The sequence below is a fragment of the Ziziphus jujuba genome, chromosome 4 (genome assembly GCF_031755915.1).
Source record: "Ziziphus jujuba cultivar Dongzao chromosome 4, ASM3175591v1".
Taxonomy (NCBI): domain Eukaryota; kingdom Viridiplantae; phylum Streptophyta; class Magnoliopsida; order Rosales; family Rhamnaceae; genus Ziziphus; species Ziziphus jujuba.
The window spans coordinates 24,265,365-24,291,484 of NC_083382.1; the positions used below are offsets into that span (position 1 = coordinate 24,265,365).

At 33.3% G+C, this 26,120-nt stretch overlaps 1 long non-coding RNA gene and 1 other non-coding gene across 2 annotated transcripts; one reads left to right on the top strand and one right to left on the bottom strand.

Moving 5' to 3' along the window:
* The first annotated feature begins 14,803 nt into the window (after positions 1-14,803).
* LOC132803503 (uncharacterized) lies at positions 14,804-15,418 on the top strand. Its single transcript, XR_009638806.1, has 2 exons — positions 14,804-14,987; positions 15,076-15,418. It is a non-coding gene; the product is annotated as an uncharacterized LOC132803503 (long non-coding RNA).
* Positions 15,419-18,077: 2,659 nt separating this feature from the next.
* Positions 18,078-18,151, bottom strand: TRNAN-GUU (transfer RNA asparagine (anticodon GUU)). Its single transcript has one exon. It is a non-coding gene; the product is annotated as a tRNA-Asn (tRNA).
* Between the last annotated feature and the right edge of the window lie 7,969 nt (positions 18,152-26,120).

The window sequence follows — 26,120 nt, forward strand, 5'->3', positions numbered from 1 at the left end:
TTTGACCCCTTGGTCAACGGTCAACAGTCAACCTCGGTCAACGTGCGAAAATTTCCGACATGGTTCGGGACGGGGTGTTACATAGTGTTTCTTTGAAATTCTTCTTGCGACTTTAACCAAACTTTTCTAACACTTGCACAAGACATGATTCTAGTGAAGATGGAGTCACTCACCAAAGAATGAAGGGCTATCAAGGCCTTGAATCCTTTAGCTATCTCGACTTCATGTGCAAGTCTTTGTGCTTGTGTGGCATTTGTTCTTAACTCCTCAACTTCATAACCTTCTTCCATCAAATCCTAAAGTCCAAAGAGTTGTAGGTAAGCTTTCATATTTATTCTCTAAATGGAGTAATTGTGGCCCTCAAATTTTGGTGGAGTGGGTGGTGAAAAACTTTGAGAAGCCATGACACAAAATCGGATTTGGAAGAAAGTAACTTTAGGGTTAGATTTTTTGTGAGTTTGCTAGCTAGATTTTTGTACCACTTCAAACCAAAAATGAAAGGAATGAAATGGGGGGTTCTCTCACAAGAAAATAGGCTAGATAGAAAGCTCAAAAGGTCCTCAATGGTTCAAACAAAGCTTTGATACTATGTTGGAATTTTGTGTGGTTTGGTGTTTAGGTGAATTTTTTGTTTCTTTTTGGTGTATGGTGATATTTAGGTTTGTTAGGATTTTTGTTTCAAGGGAAGAAGAAGAAGATGAAAAAGAAGAGAAGATGCCAAAAGTAGGCCACACGAACTAGACAGCACAATGATAATTTTTTTTTCTTCATTCGTTTGTTGCATATGTAGATAGAAAACTTTGTTCACATATATGAAGTGTATGTGAGACCAACTAAAGTCTTTTTAAAATTAAAAATACAAATTTCCCTCTCAATAATTTGATAACAAAATGCTCAAATACCAAGTGCACATGTAAGTGTACAAAGATAGTAAAGGTTGGTGAGAATTTGAATTCCAAAAACTGTGTCCTTCCAAATTAGGTAATGCTACTTTGGTTTGATGGAAGACTGTGGTATCTTCATCCAAATTGCTTGAATTTTGACATGTGACATGTTGAAATATTAATGAAAATATCTGGAGAAGACTGAGTCCAAAGGAATTAAAAAGGGTCTCCAGTTCTTCTCAAACCCGTGGCCCATAACCGTGGAAATCTCAGCAGTTATGCTAACTTGCAACCCATATATCTTGGGCTTCCCAAGTCTTTTTAAGTTGTTCTTTTTGCTATATTTTTTTCTACATGTCTATTACAACATATCAAAAAACCATAACCTGGTTCAAACAATCCAAAATACACCATCCCCCACAATGGACCTATATTACTGGAAACATAATTTCCAGTACATGGCCATTTTACAAAACAAAATCAATACCCAACAAAGAGACAATTCCTAAGCTAAATACAATAAAACTTAGGCATTCCAAAGACATTAAAAGGAACATAGAATCTAGACATAAATATAGCATTAGGTCATTCAATGAAATATTTCTTATAAAGAAGGAAAGAGGGTGCAAACCTTAGTGTACTTTAGCTTGCACAAGGTGGCAAGATTACCACCTTTTCAACACTCTTTCTTGGCATTCTCGAGAGACATTCAAGAGAGTCCTCAATGCCTCAAATATTGTCTTTTCAAGTGGTTTTGTGAATACATCTGTAAGGTTCTCCTTCGAAATCACATACTCTAAAGAGACTTCTCCAATATCTTCAAATTCCTTCAAGGAATGATATTTCACCGAAATATGTTTTGCTCTTCCATATTGTATCGGGTTTTTGGCTATTGAAATTGCTAAAGTGTTGTCACATTTGATGATGGTTGGACCTTCTTGAGTATGACCAAGATCTCCCATCAACTTCCTTAACCATATACATTGGTTTGCATAAGTTAAGCAAGCAATGTATTAGGCATCCGTGTTACTTTGAGCCGTTATGCTTTACTTTTTTGCATTCCATGAGAAAGAACCACTCCCAAGGGAAAACAAGTAGCCCGAAATACTCTTCATATCATCAATACAACCTGCCCTATTACTGTCCAAATGGCTAACAAGCTTTAACTCATCATTTGCTTCATACCAAACTCCATAATCACTAGTGCCCTTAAGATACGTAAGAACTCGTTTGGCACCTGTAAGATGAATTTGGGTGGGTGCTTGCATGTATCTTGGAAGCACACACACGGAATACATAATATTCGACCTAGATGAGCAAATATAAAGTAAACTACCAAGCAAGGATCGATAGAGATTAGGATTTACCTTCGGTGTGCCATCCTCCTTTTGGTACTTCTCTCCTTGGATCATTGGAGTGCTTATTGGATTGCATTCTTCAAGCTTAAACTTCTTCAAAAGATCCTTGATGTACTTTTCTTCTGATATAAATATTCCTCTTTGTCATTGCATTACTTTGACACCAAGGAAGTAATTCATGAAACCCAAGCTAGACATCTCAAACTCCTCCTTAAGTTCATGTCTTAGCTTATCCACATTCCTTGGGTCCTCACTGGTGACCAACAAGTCATCCACATACAAAGAAACCACTACCATGCTTCCTTCAATCCTCAGATATAAGGTGGGATCATTTTGGCTCCTCCTAAAGCCATGTCCAAGCAAGTAGCCATCAATCCTTCCATACCAAGTCTTAGATGCTTGCTTAAAACCATATAAAGCTTTGTGAAGCTTATAAATCTTATCTTCATGCCCTTGAACCACATGGCCCTCTGGTTGCTTCACATACACTTCTTCTTGCAACACACCATTCAAGAATGCCGATGTCACATCCAAGTGAAACACATTCCATTGTTTATTAGCCGAAAGAGCAAGGAAGAGTCTAATGGTTTCCATCCTTGCTATAGGTGCTAATGTCTCCCCATAGTCAACTTCGGCTTATTGTGTATAGTCCTTGACCACCAACCTTGCCTTATATTTGTAAATGGTGCTATCCGAATTGTATTTAGTTCTAAAGATCCATTTGACACGAATTTCTTTTTTATTTTTCAATTTAATGACCAAGGACCAAGTTTCATTCTTCTTAACCATCTCCATTTCCACATCCATTGCTTCCTTCAACTCTTTCTTCATCAATGCCTCTTGCACACATGTAGGGTCACCAAGTGCAACATTACACCGTTCATAAATCTCGAACAAAGATCTCTCCCCTCTAACACCATCACCAACCTCTAAATCGGCTCCAATGGTTTCTTAGAGTAGATCATCATCCTCCTCGTTGTCTTCATCATTGTCATCTTCATCATTGTTGTTTTCAACATTTCTTTCTTCATATTCTTCTTGAAACCGTTGCTCATCCTCATTCACTAATAACTCCAATCCCATTTTGCATTCTCATTAATCTTCACATCTTTAGTTACCACAATCTTTTTGGTCTTTAGATTATAGACTCTAAAACCTTTATTCACCTCACTATGTCTGACCAAGACACCAACATTTGCTTTCTTGTCAAGCATATCTCTCATGTGTCAGTGAACATGGAGAAAGCACACACTACCAAACGCCTGAACCTTCTCCAAAGATGGTTTCTCTCCTAACCACAACTCATAGGGTGTCTTGTTTTCAATGGATTTGGCGAAGCATTGATTTTGAATGTAGGAACTAGTATAGATAGCCTTGGTCCAAAATTTCTTTGGCATGTTCTTTTCATGTATCATACATCTAGCCATCTCCATCAATGTCCTACTTTTTCTCTCATACACACAATTTTGTTGAGGTGTGCATGGTGTGGTAAATTGATGAATTATACCACTTTCTTTACAAAATTCCCTTAGAGCTAGGCTAGTGTACTCACCACCATTGTCGGTCCTCAAACACTTCAAAATGGACCTATTTTGATTTTCAACAAACTTTTTGAATTCCATAAATTTTTCTAGAACTTGTGACTTGTGTGTCAGAAAATAAACCTAACATATCATAGAGTAATTAATAAATGTGAAAAAGTATTTATAACCACTCAAGGAAGACATACGCATAGGACCACACACATCCGAATGAACAACTTCTAATTTCTCCTTGGCTGTCCATGCACCGGTCTTAGGAAATGGCAACCTAGTGGACTTTCCAAGTTGACAAACTTCATAATTATTTTTCATATCATCAATCAAGGGCATATCATTCACCAAAGCATTAGTATTCTTCATTACACCAAACTAGAATGACCAAGCCTTTTATGCCAAAGTTAAGAAAAATGGACTCAACTTTGCTTCTCAAAGCCAATCACTATCTAATAAATTTAACCTATAGCTTTTATCTTTCAAGGCAACTTTAAACAACTCATTTCTAAAAGCATCCGATATCAAACAACCATCATAACCAAAGTACAAAACATATCCCTTTTCAACCAATTTGTAACGCTCAATAAGTGTTCACATAATGAAGGCACATATAGAACATTTTGGATAAGTTTTGTACCTTTATTGGTGTTCAATGAGATGTCTGCTTTTCCTTCTACATCCATGAAGCTTCCATTCTCAATCTTCACAGTTGTCTTTTAGGATCAGTCAAGCTCCACAAAGTTGGTTTCTTCAAAAGTCATGTGGTGTGAGCAACCATTAGCTACCAACCAGCCAAGACCACTACTTGTATCTTTAAGGCATGTAGCCACAAATAAGGTCTCGGCATCCTCATTCACAACATTTTCTTGTTGCCATCCTTGCTTGCATACTTTGCCAACATGTCCTCTTTACCTACATTTATCACAAGTTGCATCCGATCACCAAAAGCACTTATTTGGTGTATGTCCATGCTTTTTGCAATTGGGGCATGGTGGACAATATCCATGGTTTTTTTGTTATCCTCCTTGTTTTTGCCTTGCATGGTTGTTGTTGAAACATCCATAACCGATTCCTCCTTTGTACTTGTTCTTATTCTTTTTGTTCTTCTTTTTACTTTGACTAGACATAAAAGCACTTTTCAAAAACTTCTCCTTTCTTATGGCTCTTCTTTGTTCGATTGCTTGGAAGGCATTGATAAGCTCACTCACTAAGATTCTTTGATTCTTCAAGGGAAGAAATCTACAACCCTTTGGTTGGTCAATGGTTATCCAAGGACTCTAATTTGGTTCATAACTCTTAGTAGTCTATCGATGAAGTCCTTAACCAACTCATTTTCTTTCATTCGAATTGTTTCAAGCTCTCTTCTTAAGTTTGAAACTTGCATTTGTCTAGTCTTAGTGTTTCCTTGAAATTCTTCTTACAACTTTAACCAAAGTTCTCTAACACTTGTACAAGACATGATTCTAGTGAAGATGGAGTCACTCACCGAAGAATGAAGGGTTGTCAAGGCCTTGAATCCTTTAGTTATCTCGGCCTTATATGTGAGGCTTTGTGCTTATGTGGTATTTGCTCGTAACTCCTCAACTTCATAACCTTCTTCCATCACATCCTAGAGTCCAAAGGCTTATAGGTAGGCTTTCATCTTTATTATCCAAATGGAGTAATTTTGACGCTCAAATTTTGGTGGAGTGTGTGGTGCAAAACTTTGAGAAGCCATGATACAATATCAGATTTTGAAGAAAGTAACTCTAGGGTTGGATTTTTTGTGAGTTTCCTAGCTATATTTTTGTATTACTTCAAACCACAAATGAAAGAAATGAAATGGGGGGTTCTCTCACAAGAAAATAGGCTAGATAGAAAGCTCAAAAGGTCCTCAATGGTTCAAACAAAGTTCTAATACCATGTTGAAGTTTGGTGTAATTTTGGTTTCACTTGGCCAAGAGTGTTGTACAACGTCTTGTGCACAACCTTAATCCGATTTTTGGTTTAGTGTTTAAGTGATTTTTTGTTTGTTTTTGTTATAGTTATATTTAGGTTTGTTAGGGTTTTTGTTTCAAAGGAAGAAGAAGATGATGAAGAAGAAGAGAAGATGCTAAGAGTAGGTCACACAAACTAGACAGCATAATGATATTTTATTTTTTTTCATTCATTTGTTGATATATAGATACAAAACTTGGTTCACACATGTGAAGTGTGTGTGAGACCAACTAAATTCTTTTTAAAATCAAAAATACAAATTTTCCACCCAATAATTTAATAACAAAATGTTGAAATACCAGCTGCACATGTAAGTGCACAAAGATGGTAAAAGTTGGTGAGAATTTGAATTCCAAAAATTGTCTCCTTCCAAATCGGGTAATGCTACTTTGACCTGATGAAAGGTTGAGATATCTTCATCCAAATTACTTTAATTTTGATATGTGACATGATGAAATATTAATCATAAAATCTGGAGAAGAAAAGGTCAAAAGGAATTGGGTAGGGCCAACAATTCTTCTCAAACTCGTGGCCCATAACTGCTGAAAATCTCAGCAGTTATACCAATTTGTAACCTGCATATCTTGAGCTTCCCAAATCCTTTTTGAGTCATTCTTTTTGTTATATTTTTATCTACATGTATATTACAACATATCAAAAATCCATAACCTAATTCGAACAATCCAAAATACACCATCCCCCATAATGGACCTATATTGTTGGAAACATAATTTCCAGCACATGGCCATTTTACAAAACAAAATCAATACCCAACAAAGGGACAATTCCTAAGCTAAATACAACAAAACTTAGGCATTCAAAAGACATTAAAAGGAACATAAAATATAGACATAAATATTGCATTAGGTCATTTAACAAAATATTTCTTATAAAGAAGGAAAGAGGGTAAATCTGTTGAAATGTGGTGATCTTGCCACAATGTGCAAGGTAGTTTGGTTACACTTGCACTCTTTGTTTTGCAACATCAAAGACCAAACATTATTTATATTTATGCATTTTATTTTATCTTGTAATGTTTAAGAACAATATTCTTTTTGTAATGCCCTAAGCTCATTATCTAGCTTAAGGCCTTTTTTGTCTAGTTGCTGGAATTGTATTTCCAGCAACATAAGTCCACTTCCCTGGATGCCGTTTGAAGTAGGTTTGGGATTTGGATCTGAATTTTGGATATGATAAACTATATATGCAGAGGAAGCAGAAGAAAAAAGAATGGCCCAATTTGGAGTTGGGAAGGCTAAGTTAAGCCCAAAACAATCTAACCCTTGTGCAGTTTTGTTGCCCAGAAAACTGGGCAAAACTGTCTCGGGTTTGATTTCTTTTAAATGGGTAAATGGACTTTTTTTTATCTGGTTTTTGGCTAAAACATATGTTAATATTCAAAGAGGCTTCTCTCCAATTTTCAAGTCAAATGGAGCTGGTTTTCAAATTCAAATGCCTTAGACAACCTGAACTGCCCATTAAAGAATGTTTCTTGCATGCCCAGCACATTGATTAGAGTTAGTTGAGGTAGTTTGGCTTGGTTGGTTACTTTTAATGCTTTTGTATTTATTGCTCAATATGGCAGCATGCTTTATTGTCTTTTTGATGTATTTAAAAGTATGAAAATTGTAATGAAAAACGTTGAGAAAGAAAATATTCAAAAAACAAATTTTGAAAAACAACATTTTTGGCTCTCTCTCTCTCTCTCTCAACTACTACATTTTGGTTTTTTCTTCTTCCCAAAAGCTAACAACCTTCTCAAAAACCCTAAACCTCCATTAAAACCAGAAACAAAACCTTAACAAACCCAAAAAAAAAAAAATCAAGAACCAAGAACCAACAACAATCATTCTTGACTAACACCTTGAATGATTGTGCTCTAGGGTATAACAACATAAACCTACACCAAATTCCATCAAAATCTTTGGTGAATTTTGGCTTGCACAAGGTGGCAAGATTACCACCTTTTCATTTTTGTATACTATAATATGATAAATTAAATAATCACTTTATAGCAAGTGATAAAGCATATAATTCAAATAATTCTAGAAATAATAATAATAATAGAGTAATAATATCAATTCGAGTGTCTAAAATAATAATAAAATGTTTTTAGGATCTAAAAATTAAACCAAAGACATTGGATGCATACCAATTTTCCAATATAATTATAATAACTATAAAATTTCTAAAGTTGGATACTGAACAGTTTAATTATACTATGAGCCCTAAATATCTTATATCCAAAATTAGGGTTTTTCACCTAGAGGTTAATTTTTTGAAATTAAACATTTTATTTGGGTCCCACTAACACCTAACTACTAATCCAACTTTCAATTTTGTCTAATTTCTCTAATTATTTGCAAACACAGTTCAAATTTATCCAATATAAAATTAATTGATCCAAAAATAAAAAATTATCAAACAACATTCAAAAATTACAAACTTTATATCAACGCAAAGCCTATGAGACAAGGAATGCAATGATGTGCTTACTAGGCCAAATGACATCAGCAATGGCCCAAAAACCTCCCCAAAGTGTCAGCTTAACTTGGTTTAGTTGGATCTTGCAGACAACAAGAAACTTTAAAAAAAATGGTCGAAAAATGGCCGAACTATGGTGAACACCATGGCCCACCGTCATTGTATTGGATGGCCAACCTTGATGCATCTAGAAGTGATTGGCTGTGGGACTTAGAAGTTTTGGTCCCCAGGACATGGGTTGTCCTAGTGGTCAACATGTGTATGATTCCAACATTGGAAAACCGGTGAGATTTGCTTAAGCCAATTTGCCATCAAAATGGATTGTGAGTCGAGTTAGGTCTGGGCTCACGATTCTAGAGTTTTATAACTTTTTGAGTATTTTTTTTCATTTGTTTATTGCTAGGCATGCTTCCCAAGCATATATTTAGGCTTAAGTTCCACTAAATGACAAAATAAGATTGGCTTGGATACAGATAAATACTGATATTTAAAAACTTTCTAGAACTATAGCTTTCTAACCATAATACAAAATTAGACATGGCACCAATTTATAAACTCGTATTGATGAGCTCTACATTATGGTGTGCTGGTCAAACCAAAATTATTGATCAATAAAAAATCAAACTTAGGGCCCATTAACACTCCAACTAATCAATCCCAATCAAACCAAATAAAATTTAGATTCTAATTTATAATTTTTGGGATGGGTCGTTGCAATATATATATGGGGTAAGATTCTGTATACAAACCTGCTTCACTAAACTTTTTGATAAATCATCCTAGACTTTTATTTTTCTTATCCAATTTGATCATCTTAGATTAGGAATCCGTTGATTTGGAAGGTGCACTTGCTCTATGTGTGTGTGTGTGTGTGTGTGTGTGTGTGTACACAAACATATAGGGGGTGTTTGTTACATGAAACTGGCCAAGACCAGATGGGATATAGTCCCAATCTCTGGTGTTTGGGAAGGAAAATGGAGGACGGGACACACTTATCCCGTTAATCAAATTATCCGAAACAAAGGGGACAAAGCTGACCCACCAAAACACCTGGGTCACTTTTGTCCTGCCCTCTTTCGATGCTTTCAACCTCTCAGCCTCTCACACAAAATTGCTTCTGCCAGACCGTTCGCCACTTCTTTTCGGTTTGAAGCCACAATTCTTGACCTCGAAGATGTTTCCTACCAACACGCCAGCCACGCAGCTGTCAAAGCTAACCCTAACTCTGCCGCCGGCGAAGCCCATTTCAACCTCAAGATTGTCTCCCCGAAATTCGAAGGCCTGAACCTCGTGAAACGGCATCGTTTGGTCTACGATGCCTTGGCCGACGAGCTCCAATCTGGACTCCACGCCCTTTCTATCGTCGCCAACACTCCTCAAGAGCTCAAATCTCAACCCAAATGTCGACCAGAGTAAAATCCAAAACTGGGTTTTTTTTGTCACTGTGAGTGGCCGAATCCAAATTTGCTTAATTTGTGGTTTATTTTTTTATTTATTTTTGAATTATTAAATTTGTAATCGTATATCTTTGCGTATTTCAGCATTTCAGCCACCGGCCTTCTCTCCCAACTCCGAAATTCCAGCATTTCATTTCTTTTTCCCTTGCCTTTCCCCAATCCCTCATTGCCCACTCTTCCACCCTGCTGATCCCCAAGGCCAGTGACCGTATCTAACAGGTAATTCTTCATTCCCAATACTCTCTCTCTCTTTTGCTTGTTTCTTATTGACCAAACGGACGTGTAACTAACTCTCTGATCTGGGCCTTTTGTTTCTTTTTTCCTTTGATTCCACTTCCTGTCTGTATTTGGATTTCGATGTCTCCGAGACCCTAGTGATGCTCTTTTTTGTTGTTTAGTGTCCTTAGTTGTTTAACGTGGTTGCATAAGATCTGGTTTGTGTAATTGGTTTTTTTTTGGGATTGTCATTGGTGGTTGTTTTGAATCGGTTTGAGGTTGTTGGTTTGTAATAATTGGGTGTGTTACACACACACTGCTTAAGTCTCCTGCAATTTTTTTTTTTCTTCAATTTACTTTATCCATGATTCTTGGCCAGGAAATATTAACTTGGCTGCACAACACTAATCCTGAAATACAAACATTTCTAGGACTCATAGCCATTCATCTAGATTTTCCTGTTGCTTACATGTCCCTAAACAGGGGACATGACCTTGGCTTGGTATATATAAACGCAAGAAGAGTATTTGTTTTTGTTATATAAATTTTTTGCAATTTTCTACAATTCTCTGCAATTTTGCAATTCTGTGTCTTATGAAACTAATTCCATGTTCTTTGTTACAAAATATGTAATTTAAAGAAGTAAATACATAATTTTATGGTGAGCTTCTGTTGCTTGATATAAATGGTTAGACCTAATTTTTGATAACTTAATCTTTTGAGGTTAATGATAACCTAGAAGTAGAATCAAAGTCTATTTGTCCATCTAGTCTTATGTTCTGATCCTAGTAATGCCTTTTCTGTTTTGGTAGTTTATTAATCTTTGAGTCTAAGGCCTATGTTTCTCACTTATTGGACAGACTTATATAACAGACATCATCAGTTAGAATCTTAGAGTTGAAATGTTTTGATGCTAGTATGAAGAATAAAATCAATTACTCCATTGGGATGACGAGGTTCTATGCACGGATAAAGAATATCTCTTAACATTACGCCAAGTAGATAGATAGATAGATAGATTGATAGATAGATAGATACAAGCAGATAGATACAAAATGAAGCATACTGAATGAACACATTAGACAGATCATGGGGGCAAGACCAACCATATTCGTACATAGGGAATTCAGCTATGGCAGTTGAGTTAAGGGGGACAAAGACTTACCTTCACCAAACTTGCTTTGCCAAGGCTTTTTATGGTAAAAATAACATTCTAAGCATTCAAACTATAGGTAGCTAGGTTTCTACCTCCTTTATCTTATACAATAATGACTCAATAACTCAACGGGGCTTTTGCTTCTCATATAAGATGTTTTGCCAGCTACTGGTTCTGTAAGCTGTGTTCTTAGCTATGGATTTACTGGCAATTCTATAGCTAAATCTACTGCCTGTTTTTATGGCGGACAAAAGAGAAAGGATGTATGTATACCACAACTGTGTTAGAATTGGACCACTTGTTGTTCCTCTGCTTCTGGGACTGAGAGTGATTTACAATTCTTTTAATTTATATCAAATTCAATAGACCTGGCCTGTGAAAACGTACCAGTACTTTTCCAATTTCTTGTTTTCTACAACCAAATATCGCCATGTACTAAAAGAGTATCGATATTATATATATGAGTATGGTCAGTTTGTGTGTACTAAATGAAATTATTCTGCACGGGGGGTGTTTGGACTGCAAGAAACATACAATTATTATATGTTGATTGTTTGCTTTGGTATTGATTTGACTCAGTTCCTGATACGTGTTTGGCTTTTTTATTGTCTGTCATAGGCTCACAGCTTGAATATCAACTCTCATTCACTAGTGGTACTGACCAGTGATTACATGTAACACATTTTAAAGGATCAATGAATTTTTTTAGTACAAATTCTGAGACTTTGAAGAGAAAACAGATAAAGTGCTGTGGTCGAGCTGTGCTAATATAAATATATATATATATATATATATATATATATATATATATATATATATATATATATATATATATATATATTTTTAATGCCACTCTTGGATTCCACGCAAATGTATATATGTTTTTAAAATTCTTACCAAGCAAGGAAATAAATAAGAATAAAGTGGAATGGTATAATAATTCCAAATGTACATAAAAGAATACGTGTTCCTCGTTTATAAAGTAATAATAAAATAATAGGTGTTCCTCATCACAAAAGTCGGTCAACATAAAAATGCATAATGCATTAATTGGTTGAATATTTGCAAACACCATTTTTGGTCTTCAATACTTAATTTGTTTTTTATCCTAACCAAAATATGATATTAAGAAGTTATAAGTACACTATCAAAACAAGCTATATAAAGTTTTATTCTAAATTTATATTTTTATTCCCATTTAAAGTTATTTTTAAGCATATTTATTAATTAAATCTATTTCAAATAACTTCTTTATATAATTCATTTTTTGTCTTTAATTATATACAACATATATTTTTCTCCATCTAACTCATACTTCACCATAAGTTTGGGTTGCAACATAATGATTATCCAAATTATAAAAGCTCAAAAAGTTGTATTTAGTTTTTGCAATAATTATAATTTTTTTTTTAATTTTTTTTTTTTTGTAATTTACTAATGTTGTTTGAAAACTATTTCATTGGCTCCATCATTAATAATAATAAAAAAAAATTTGATGATATATATATATATATATATTGAGTTTGAAGAGTTTAAAAAAACTTAAATCCACCTTTTATTTTGACCTTCCAAATATATATAATGTTTATTGTGAATGCTAATATATAAATATATTATTTATGGAAGATTTTTGTTTTCTGTATTTATTCAATTGTATTGGCAATAGCAGCTCAATTTATTGTATTTCTTATAATTTTTTTTTATTTGTTGTTTTTTTTCCTTTTTTGTAGAGATGGATGGAAGAAAATTAGTTGTGATTCAATCTTTTTGTTGGGGCTTTATGTTTATCTTTTTTATGTACATGTATGTAGCGTGGCAAAGGAGAAACGAAAGAGGTGTTAGGAATAGAATAACTAGGAATACCGAATTACGTACATCTTTTATAGATAGTTTGTTGGACAATGATGTCACTTGTATTAGTCAATTGAGGATGGATAGGAGAACATTTGTTATTTTATGTCGGTTATTACGCCAGGATGGATATGTGAAAAGAGATGGTACTGTTACATTGGAAGAGCAAGTGTGCATATTTTTGCACATAATTGCTCATCATACAAAAAACCTTACAATTATCAGTCGATTCTATAGATCAGGGGAGACAATTAGTAGATATTTCAATTCAGTATTGAATGGGGTGTTGCGCTTACATTCCATTTTGTTGAGGCATCCTGAACCTGTGTCGGATAATTGCTCGGATGATAGATGGAAAATGTTTAAGTTACGTATGTGGACTAGTTTGGTTATTAATTTTATAGTTAGATGAGTTGTAGCATTATCTGACGTTAGTAAAATTGTTTGTGTCGTAGAATTGTTTGGGAGCATTAGATGGAACTTATATTAAGGTGAAAGTACCTGAAATCGATAAGCCAAGATATCGAACAAGAAAGGGTGAGATCGCAACAAATGTCTTAGGTGTATGTAACCCGAATATGGAATTTATATTTGTATTACCGGGTTGGGAAGGCTCCGCTTCAGATTCCAGAGTACTTCGAGATGCAATAAGTAGGCCAAATGGACTAAAAGTACCAACCGGTAAGATCAATCCTTAAATATTTCATCGAGTGGATTAACATTGCATAAACTAATAGGAGATATTTTTCTGTGTTAGGTTGTTATTACTTAGTGGATGCTGGTTACACAAATGGTGAAGGATTTCTTGCACCATATAGGGGAACAAGATATCACCTTTCCGAATGGAGAGATGGTTGTGCACCCATAAATCATCAAGAGTATTTCAACATGAAGCATGCATCAGCTAGGAATATCATAGACAGATACTTTGGGGTTCTTAAAATGCGATGGGCAATTTTAAGAAGTCCATCTTTCTACCCAATTGCAACACAAATCAAAACCATTACTGCATGTTGTCTGATACATAATCTGATTAGAAGAGAAATGACACTCGATCCTGGAGAAGTCGAATATGATAGGATGGAAAATGTGGACATTAATAAAGAGGAGGACATTATAGGATCAATTGCTTCCTCAGATCAATGGACGAATTGGAGAGATGAGTTAGCTAAGCAAATGTTTGGTGAGTGGAAAGGTCATCATGATTACTAGTTGATGGTTATGTAAAAAATTATGCTCTAACTGCTTATTTAATATTGTTTGTTAAATATTTTGGATAATATGTATGAAGGCAAACTTATATTATATTAAGTGCAACATTTGAGATTTATTGTTATTTTGTTTGCATCTTGTTTTGATAATGTTGGAATCATGAAATGTTTACTTGAATAGCAATGGAAGCTAGAGGTAGCAGTAACGATAATAGGTGGGGTGAATCTAGGCGTACATGGAGTAGAGGTGAGGAAGAAGCTTTGCTGGTTCTTTTAGATGAAGTTGTAGCTAGTGGGCAATGTTGTGACACGGGAGCATTTAAACCTGGTACACTTAATATGATTGAGCGGCAACTGGCTGAAATGTGTCCTAACTCAGGATTGCGAGCAACTCCACATATTGAATCGAAGCTAAAAAAGTGGAAGAAGCAATATGGCATCATATACGACATGCTGAACAAAAGTGAATTTGGATGGAATGACACTCTTAAATGTGTGGAGATTGACAGTGACGATGCTTGGAAAGCATATGTCCAGGTTTTGACTTTGTTAGGAAAAATACATTTATTGAATTTTGTGTTTCTTATCTTAAATGTATAATGTTTTTACTAAATGATGGCTTTTTTTATTTTAGAGTAATCCAAGTGCAAAAAGTTGGAGATAAACCTTTTCCGATATATGAGAGGCTTGCTAATATTTTTGGGAAGGATCGGGCAACAGGACATGGAGCACAAACTCCAATTGATTTAGTTAATGATATAAATATGGAGCCTGACAATGACCAATTTGATGATGTGAGTTCTCCAATGTCTATGAATCAAACACATAGTCAACTGCCCACACAATCCCAATTAAGAGGTAAGAGGAAAGCTCAATCGAAGGATGTTGACATCGTTAGCGGGTTAAACAATGTAGCAGATAAGTTTATTGATAAATTAGCTAACAGTTAGACAAGTTGGAGAAGTCTGATATCAACTATCCACAATACTTAGCTATGGAGCTTGACAGGTTAGGATTCCCTATTACTGACAATCTCAAAATCTCTAAGGCAATGAGATCGGATCCATCGAACGTTGAGGTTTTCAAGATTATTAAAACCGATGCGCAGAAGATTGAATTTGCTCGTGGATTTTTGGATAACTAAATTAGTATTGTTGTGGATTATATATTTATGGATATGTATGAGAGGATGACAACTATGAACATTTGGAATTGAAACTTATGGACATATATTGTAACGTATTGAATGTTGGTTTCTAATTATGCATGTACGGATAATTTTATTATTATGTGTTATGTTTTAGAATATTAACATGCACTTTATTGATTTGGTTAGTTGTTATTTTGTTTAATAATATTACTATATTATATTGTCATTTATTATTATATGCAGGAATATTGAATGGCAAAGAGAAGGGTTTATATTGTGTTTAAAGGTAGACAACCAGGGATATATAATTCTTGGTCTGAATGTCATCAACAAGTGCACGGATTTACAAATAATTTATATCAAGCCTATAATACAATTGAAGAAGCTGAAATTACATATGTTGAGTTTGTAGAACAAACAATGAGGAATCGTAATGAAGCAAATCCAATACAAAATACCACCACCGTACATACACGTGCTCAATTTCACAACGAGTAGAGTAATGGTTTTGTATTAGGTTGTTTATTTGGCTTACTATCACTGGGTTTATTTACTTATTTCTTATATAATTAGATTATCCTTGTAAAATCCAATATATATATACGGATGTCATACTTGTTAAAAGTGCAACTACATGTGATATTTATTTATATATCTATATATCTATATGTATGAATTGAAGATGGATATTTTTATGCTATTAACAAGTTCTTAATTAAATATTATGTCAATTTTTTTTATTTGTATTTAATTGTTATTCATGATTAGTAATTTTATTTTAATTGGTTTTGAAAACAATATTTTAAGTAGTTTATGGGTGTTAAAAAAAAATTACAAATGTATTATAAATATCATTAAATTATTTTTATTATTAATTAATTGAACATATAAATATCTATACAAAACATATTAAATATAAGTAATAATAAAACTTTAATTAAATATAATATTTAATTTTTTTGTAAATATAAATATAATTTTAAATCTTTTCATATATAACAAAATAAATACTATAATTATAAAATAATCCAATCCAGTCCGATCCTGCACCAAACATGGGACAACTAGTCCAACATTCAGTCCAGAACTATACCAAACACAGTACTGCACTATTCGATCCTATCCGATCCTGTCTGATCCGAACCTATCATGTCCGATCCCGTCCGATCCGGACCTATCCTGCGTACCAAACGCCCCCATAAAACATTATATCTGTTAGACTTTGAAAACAAAAGTTGTTTTTATTATATAATTTCACCAAGCAGGGCTAGAAGCCATGAACTTTTTAAAAAATTGAGTGGAATAATAGCTACTTTTCTCCCATCATATATCAACGTATTGCCCAAATAAGAGAGGAATAACGAAACTCTAAACCAGGAACAAGATATGTTAAGGAACAAAATATACACACCACAAAAATGGCTCATGGCAAATCTAAAAAGGGGAAAAATTTGTGATGACAAAAGCCCCCACCAAAATAGCAAGTTATAATTTTTTTTTTTTTTTTTTCAAAACACACTCCCAGAAAACAACATCTATTATTTTTTCATATGCTTCTTTGGATTCATTAACAACTGCTGCAATGGTTTCCAGTTCCACCTGTAAATTCTTGCCCCACACCTTTACAATCCTAAGGCTTAATTTGGTATTTCTTATAACATTTGGTTGAGTGTTATTCGTTTCTAAGACCTTATAGATGAAATAATTTTTTCTTTTCACTCTAAAGCTTATGTTTTTCTTGGGTACAACTCTAATCATAATAGATATATATGCCAAATTTTGTATCTACTCTGAATTTAGTTTAGTTATGTTGTATAGATTTCTTTAGAAGGAAACCCATCTAAGACCATTCCATGACCTTTTAAACTCTTCTTGGTAATGCATGTAATCTAAACGGGGCTTTTGTTTTTGTTATACTATTGGTAGAGTTGTTTTTGTTCCAAAAGATTTTCTTTTGTTTTTGTTTTCATCAAATGTCCATGGAAAATAAAAAATAAATAAATTGTACTTCAAAATGGGGTGATAAAAGTGGATCCAATTTAGTTCTAGATAAATAAAATGAGGAAATGACAAAAAAAAGATGCAAACGCCGGAAGTGGAATGAAATGGGGTGGTAGAAGTGGAACCAATTTAGTTCTAAATAAATAAAAAGAGGAAACGGCAACAAAAAAATATTAATAAAATATAAACGCTAAACAAAAATCTAAAAACTGACCAGCTTTTCAAGTGAACGTTACTTGGACTAAACTCTTTATGCATATTAGTAGAAATAATAAATGTTAATATGCTATTTCTTGCTCAAACTATGAGTTATGCGCGCATGTTACGTAGGCCCCTTTTATTTTATTTTATTTTTTTTTTTTTGGGAAATGTTGGTTTTTAAGCTTGTTTTGAAGGAAACTGTTTTACTACCATTCCAGGACCTTTTAAACTCTCTTTATACATAATATATGAAATAATCAATGTTAATGTGCGTTATACTCTGAGTTTAGGTATGTCGTATAGATTCGTTTTTAAGGAAACCCATATAAGACCATTCCATGACCTTTTAAACTCTTCTTGGTAATGCATGCGATCTAAACTAGGCTTTTATTTTTGTTATACTATTGGTAGAGTTGTTTTTGTTCCAAAAGATTTTCTTTTGTTTTTGTTTTCATCAAATGTCCGTGGAAAATAAAAAATAAATTAATAAATAAATTGTACTTCAAAATGGGGTGGTTACAGTGGAACCAGTTTAGTTCTATATAAATAAAATGAGGAAATGACAAAATAAATAAATAAATGAAGAAAGATGTATCCGCTAGAAGGAGGGCTTGAACCTCCGACCTTGTGGTTAACAGCCACACGCTCTAACCAACTGAGCTATTCCAGCTTCATTTAAGTGAAGATACTTATGTATGATTATTAAACAAGAAAAACATAAAAAAACCCCAGAATTCAAGCAAATTCTCAACCTGATTATAGCGACTCCACCAGAATAATCTCCGTGTCATAAAATATCATTTATAATTTGTTTAGACATAAATATTGCAAGAAATAATGGATAGCAAATAATAAAAATATATATATATATATATATATGATTGGTCTTTGTAAATATTTTTTTATTTGGATATATATTAAAATAAAGAAGGGTCAAAATTGTCTTTTTGATTAAAATATATTAGCTGATTATGTGGTTTGACCATCAAGGGGAGAGGAGAGGGATAGGTGTCTCGAATTAGTTTTGGTTTCTTTTCAAAAAATAAAACCAAAAAACAAATATGAGTAGTTAGGAGTTAGGACTATGAATTTTTCTCTCATTTTTTTTTTTAATTTAAATTAGTTTCATATTGTCTAGGTTTGAATTTGAGATGGGTCTGCCTAGAATTGCCTGCAGGGACGCAGCCGACATTTAGTATTCATGCTGGGTTCAATAAATTATTTCTTGAATAAATGTAGACCGTACAATAAAATTTTATCTATCGAAAATGTAAAAATACACAATTAAGAATAACAAAATGAGTCTTACATTTGAATACGCATATAATTATCATAACATGTTAACTTAAAAAACAATAAAATTAAAAATTTGCATGGAAATACAATAAAACACTACAAAGTAGTAATTTGCAATTCTCAAAACTTTGTTATATACTAAAGATATAAATACTAAAGTATTTATGAAAAATTATAAATGTATAATTGGTTGTATAAAACCAAGAAGTAAAATAATCTTTCAATTTATTATATTAAGCATAGTAAAAAAGCAAAAATAGCAATAATAGTAACACTCAAATCAACTACCAATTTTATATTTGTCAAAGTAATAAGACATTGACTAAATCATCTAACTTAGTCAATAATATTATTTATCGCATCTCAATCCTCAATTCATCAAATAAGAATATAGATCATAAATAATTAATTTTAATATAAAACTAAAATAGTTACAAAAAATTGATAAAAATTTCATGGTCTCCACTTCCCATATCTAAAGGCATAAATGTAACTATAATTTTTGATTAAAAAAATTGAAAATTAAATATTACCTTCTAGAAGAAATACATAAAACTTTGAATTCGTTATTTGAATTTTCGTATTTTATAAATTTTTGTTACTTCTTTTTCTTGATATTTGGATAATATAATAATGCAGCCAAAAGTTTGTAAAATCTATTTATATTCTCATTTATACTAATTTTTATATTAGTTTTAGTTTATTCTAATAACATATTATTTGTGTTTTTCATAATATATATATATATTATTTGTCAATTTAACTTATATAATTTATTTATTTAGTATAACATAATCAACATTATAAATATAATGAGGATATTTTATCCTCAATATTTAGTTTTTAAATTACAAAATTGGCATCAAGGTTTAATTTGCAACAATATACCAAGAAACTCTAAGAGAATAATGACATTAATAATATAATACAACAAACATAAAGTGCAATAAGGTAACCATTTACGCAAAACTCAAAGTTGCAATGGAAACACAAAAAAGAAAGAGGGATAAAGGAAAGTAATATTAAAGTATTGTGACAAGAGAGAGAAAGAGAGAGAGAGAGAGAGTTGAAAAAAATAATTTGTGTCTTGCCTAGCACACAGTGAAGTGAATGGAAATGATTAGAGAAACCCAAATCATGAACAACCTTAAAAGACTTATGATGTACAATTAGTCAAATACTTTAATGATGTATAGAATAAGTGTTGGGGAGATGATATTTAAAGATTGAATCATCAAACTGTTCTATGGGCAGACAAATCTATACTATGGGCAAATATGTCTATCTATGGGCAGGTATATTTTTCTTACAGGTAGACATGTATATATTCTTACTTAGGGAAAGAATGTTTAGATGAGCTATGCTTTTTTTATTATTATTATTATTTTTTAAGATTTGGAAATGCTTTGAAAGCTAGAAAATATGTTCTAAGTACTGGAGAAGGATCCTCCCTAGAGAGAAAGAATTGAGTTTATATAGGGGGAGATGACATTCACTGTCATTCAAGGAAACGAACTTTGCCAGAAGAAAAAAAAAAATAGAATAGGGTTAGGGATGGAGAAAAAAAAACCACTTTACGTTTCTTATTATTGTTTACAATTTCTAGGGTTTAAAAGAAGATAGAGGAAATGACTAAAGGTCCATAGATCCATTCTTAAGAAGAATAGAATAAGAACAAAGGTCATATGAGCTTATCTTGACATGAAGATTCTTTGTGCAAAAAGACTTTAGGAAATTTTTTTTTTTATATACAAAATGTCATTTAAAATATAAATTATAGAATGAAAAAAGAAATGGAGGAAGATACTTTTCTAGAAAAGGTATGTGGATTTATTGCAGGCCCTTTGAATCTCATGAAAAAAAGAAAAACAAGAGATGACCTTCCTTGACCTAAAGGAAATGTTTAGGTGATTTGGGATCCAATAAGATAACACCCAAGCTCTCTCAACTCTTGGTCAAGAATTAACACAACCAATTTTGATTTATAAAAGTTTGTGAAATTTGGGGCATTCTTAGACAAGAATAATTTTAATCTGTGCCTTTATAAATAAATAAATAAACCTATATATATATATATATATATAAAAGGTCTGTTTGGCAAGGCTTTTTTTAGCCAAAAATTCTATTTGAAGACCAAAAGCATATTTGTTAAAAAATAAAGATGTTTGGCAAGAATTAACAAGTACTTGTTGATCAAAAAAACAGTTTTTCTAAGTTATTTTAGAGAAGCTTCTTTAAAAAAGGCTTCTTTTTTTTTAAACTTATATAAGAGACATAATGAGCATCTAATGGAACTTTTTTATTTATAGCCAAACACTTATTAGCTTTTTAATAAAAACTCTTTTTAAAAAAAAAATTCTATTATACAAAACTCTACAAACTAAAGTTTTACTTTCATTAGCTATACCAAACGAACACTAAATTTGAAAAGCTTTGAGGTTTGGGTTGAAGAAAATTTTTTTGGACGTAAGTAGGTTATTATAGGCCTAATCTGAATAAAAGAAGTATGGTCTCGAACTTCTCTAAAAGAAAAGAGTGTGATGAGGCTCGAAGCCTTTTTGGTGTTCAACACATATTGAAAAAAAAAAAGTCACTTCTTTTTTTTTTTTTTTGCGGGGGGGGGGGGGGGGGGGGGGGGGGGGGAAGTAAAGCACATCAGTATGATTAATGAGCATTTTACTCACTAATGTAGCATATTAAACCTAAATGTTAGTTTATTTACCCGAGTTTTTTGTTATTTTTTATATGTTTTGTTATCTTTTTGTAGGGAAAGCTTTAATTGAGGATTTTGATGAATATTTTCTAAAAGATTAAAGTTTTGGAGCATATTTGGATCATTTCTTGAGAGTCAATCAAAAAATTAAGCAACTACCCTATAAACCAAGGAAAAAAAGTCATATTTAGCCTTCCAAAAGCAAAAATTACAGTGTCCCTGAGGGAGTGCACACAATGATTTTGGCACATCACAATGACAAGGTGGTGTGTACAGTCCATTCCAATGGGTGTACACACCAATTACACTTGATTTTCCCTATTGGTCTTCAATTTTTGCTAATTATTGGATGAGACTTAGTCGTTAATGAAGCATGTGACTTTAATGTGCCTCTTTATAAACCATTTTATAGATATTAAAAGAGGAAATTAAGCTTAATAGGGTAAGGATTAAAGAGGCTTTTGAAAAAGGTGGCTATATTATCCCAAAACAGGTAAGACTTGGGAGAAATTATTTAGCATGGAAACACCACAATTTAGAAAGAGAAAGCAATTTTAGGGAGAGAAGCTCCTTTATCTGGAGGATTCTTGAAGAAGCTAAGGTTTTGGGTTTCTTGAAAAAGCCATCACCTATTAAGATTTCTCTTATTCCTCATCTCTTATTTATACTTCTTGATTATTTTTAATGTAATTCTTGGTATTTTGTAAAGACAAAGTTTGAATACGTAGGATTCTATTATGTTTTTGTGTTTGCTGTTTTTATTTCTACGAACGCTAGATCTTTAATCTAGGATCTTAATGTAGCTTGAATTTTGAAAAAATGAATTAATTTGGTTTCTTTATTGTTTAGTTTCTTTCAAATTGTTTGTGCTTCCTTGGATTAATTGATAATCTTACCTAACTAGAATGAGAATTTTATTCAGTATTGTTTAGATTAATTACTTGGGAAAGCCTATTTAGTAAATTGAGAACTAGGTAAACATAATCTGAGAACAAACTGAGCTTAAGAGAGCCTTTTTCTTTGGCAACCTTAATTTTGGCTAGAATTGAGTTTGATAAAACCAATTTGGCTTGGATAATTGGAAAATGAATTAATTGAATGCTAATAGGTGAAATTAAAACGAGATTTCAATTTGAGTTAATTTTCCATATATTTTACTTACTTTAAAAGAGAGAGAGAGTGAATGAAATTAAAAAAACCTTTGTTAATAGTTAGAGAGGAAATCAGTCATTAATTGCCAAATTAAGTAGTCATATGTTGGATCCAAGTTAATTCTAGGTCTTAGAATTTTATGTATAAATTTCAAAAATATTTGTGTGGTATTGGTTTCATTTCTTTAGCTTTGCATTTTATTTGTTTTTTTTTTTTTTTTTTTTAGAATTGAATTTAAATTTCTTCAAAAAATAAATTGGTGAAAAGCTCTAGTACTTACTAAAATTTTTAAAAAGACTAACAATCAATCCTAGTGGAATAATACTCAAACTTACTTACATTATTACTTGAGCAATCCTTACTCAAACTCACTTACATTATTAATTGAGCGATTCGTATGCTTGTTGATTCGATACAATCAAGTTTTTGGATCCATACAATGTTGTATCAATCACCAATCAATTTACGTGCAAATCAAAATTGATATCTCTTCATTTTCTAAAAATATTTTGAGAAAAGTGGTAATTATTACTAGGTAAAGCAAGAGTCAGATTTTACTGGAACTTACACTTACCTTGCCTTAAGCCACATGCATGATTTATGACTTTTCTTTTGTTTCGCTCTCATTCCACATCATTCCAAACATCATTAAAGCTTGCATCTTGCTTGCCTTGGTTGAGGTTCTGTATGCCAGTGGCACAATAGAACCAACCGAATTGTCCAATGCATCCAATCAAATCCAATATAATCAGATCGGTAATCTAATCCGTAATTGGATTAATTCAATTGGTATTTATAGAAAACCGATTTGGACCAAATTGGATCAATTTCTAAAGTTAAAAAACCAACAATATTGAACCGAACTGATCTCCTTGTATAATATATTTTAAAAATATGTTATTTAGTATGTGGCATTTTCTTAATATGGACTCACCATTTTGTTGTGAGTCAAATAACATGGGATTAAATGAAACTGAGACAAATACTATTTCTCCTTCAATCCGTCGTCAAAATCATAAAAAATGGTTGAAAAATTGAAACAGGGTCAAAAAACCCGTTTATCAGTAAAATGGGTCAAGAAAACCTAGCTGAAGATTGAAGATGGGTTAGAAAACGGGTTAACGAGTCAGAGAAACGGATATGGGTATAGATCTGGCCCAGTTTCAAAGCCCAGTACATGGTTAGAACAAACTACTGTTCAACTCAAGACTTAGATGCATTTCAGACCCAAGCCCACGAGAAAACCAGCCCAACCAATTCTGGGCTTGCCTTATGTCAGGTTGAGATAGCACCACATGGCGAGATGAGGTGACATGGTGCACGGTGGCTAGGCCACGTGTCAACCAATCATTGTGCCACGTGTCGAGCACTAAGGGTGACAGGTGTCAACTTGTTACAAGTGACACGTGTCGGTCTTAGACTACGCCATGTGTCACATGATGGAGATGCCACATGTCGACCTGATACATGTGACGCATGTCAGACTCATGTGGTGACACGTGTCGGTTAGGGTAGTACCACATGTGCTGCCACGTGGAGATGATTATGGACGTTAGTAGACATGTCTACTGCCATGTCAGTCGATGGACATGTGGCAGATGCCACATCAACCGAGGAATGACACATGGCAATGCCACGTTGGCAAAGTGATGACATGGCTCGAATGACACATCAGCATTATGATGACATATCAAAAACCACATCAACAGTGATGATGTGGCAGGGGCGCCAGGTCAGCATGTGCTATGTTGCTGTGACACGTCAGCACGATTACACGCCAGCAATAGTTACATATGGCAGTGACATCATTGATGATGTCATTATTATATAATTAATGATGTCAGCCTTGGTAGATGTATAAAGCATTTTTGTGGATGTATACAATAATTTTTGTGTTATATACAGAAACCCTAAAAATAACATTTTTATATGTTTTCCTATTGGAAATTGATTTTAATTAGTTTGTAAAGATAGAAAATAACAACTAATTGATCTCTGTTTTTTGTGATTTTACAGAAATGGCAAGTGGAGATGTGCCTGCTGCACAAGTGTTTGCTCAAACTTCTGTGTTTCAAGTGCTTCCTCCGGCAAATCATGCAGAGAGATCTAAGAAGTTTGATGGAGCGAATTTTAAGAGGTGGCAATATAAGATGTTGTTTTACTTGACTTCGTTGGGCCTTGTGAGGTTCCTAACTAAAGACGCACCACCAAATAGTGAAGAGAGTGAAAGAGACTCTGACGGCGGTGGATGCATGGAAGAATTTCGATTATTTATATCGGAATTATATCCTGAATGGTGTATCTGATGCCCTGTATAGAGTGTACTATGGCACGAAGTCAGCGAAAGAGATGCGGGAAACTTTGGACTGGAAATATAAGACTGAGAATGCTGGGTCCACAAAATTTGTTATAGGTCGATTCTTGGACTACATGATGGTGGATACCAAGCTACTAATAAGTCAAGTATATGAGTTGCAAGTGCTTATTAAATAACTTCTTGCCGAAGGAATGTTCATCAATGAAACCTTTCAAGTTGTTGCTATGATAGAGAAGCTGCTTCATAGTTGGGGAGACTTCAAAAATTATCTCAACCACAAAAGAAAAGAGATGGATATGGAGGTTCTTATTGGCAAGCTTCAAACTGAAGATGACAATAGGAGGTCTGATAGAAGATCCATGAAGGCTGTGGTGAAGGCCAATGTTATGGAGCAAGAAAGTAAGTCCAAGAATAAGACAAAAAAACCTAAAAAAAATTTCAAGTTGGGGCCTAAAGGAGGCATCTCCAAGAATGCCAAGTTTCAAGGGAAATATTTCAATTATGACAAGATGAATCATAGAGTGGCGAATTGTAGACTGCCGAAGAGAAAGAAGAACAAAGAGGCAACGATGATGGAGCATATCACAAGAGAAGTTGATGAGATTGACCTAAGTGTTGTTGTCTCTAAGGTGAACTTAGTGGAATCTAATCCTAGAGAATGGTGGATAGATATAGGTGCAACCCGCCATGTGTGTGCAGATAAGAGCATGTTCACATCCTTTGAACCAAGTGCTAATGGGAAGAAGTTGTTCATGGGTAACTGCCACTTCAAAAATCCACGGGGAGAGCAAGATTGTCCTGAAGATGACCTCTGGGAAGGATCTGACTCTGAATAATGTTTTGTATGTTCCAGACATTTGAAAGAATTTTGTGTCTAGATCACTGCTAAGCAAACATGGTATTCACTTATTGTTTGAGTCTGACAAGGTTATCTTGTCCAAGTATGGGATGTTTATGGGAAAAGGCTATATAGTCAATGGAATGTTCAAATTAAATGTAATGAATAAACTAGTAGTTCTTCCGTTTACTTGCTTGAGTCTTCCATTTTGTAGCATAGTAAACTAGGTCATATTCATTTTAATTCTCTGCGGAGGTTAATTAACTTGAATCATATTCCCACATTTGATATTGATTCCAAACATAAGTGTGAAACTTGTGTAG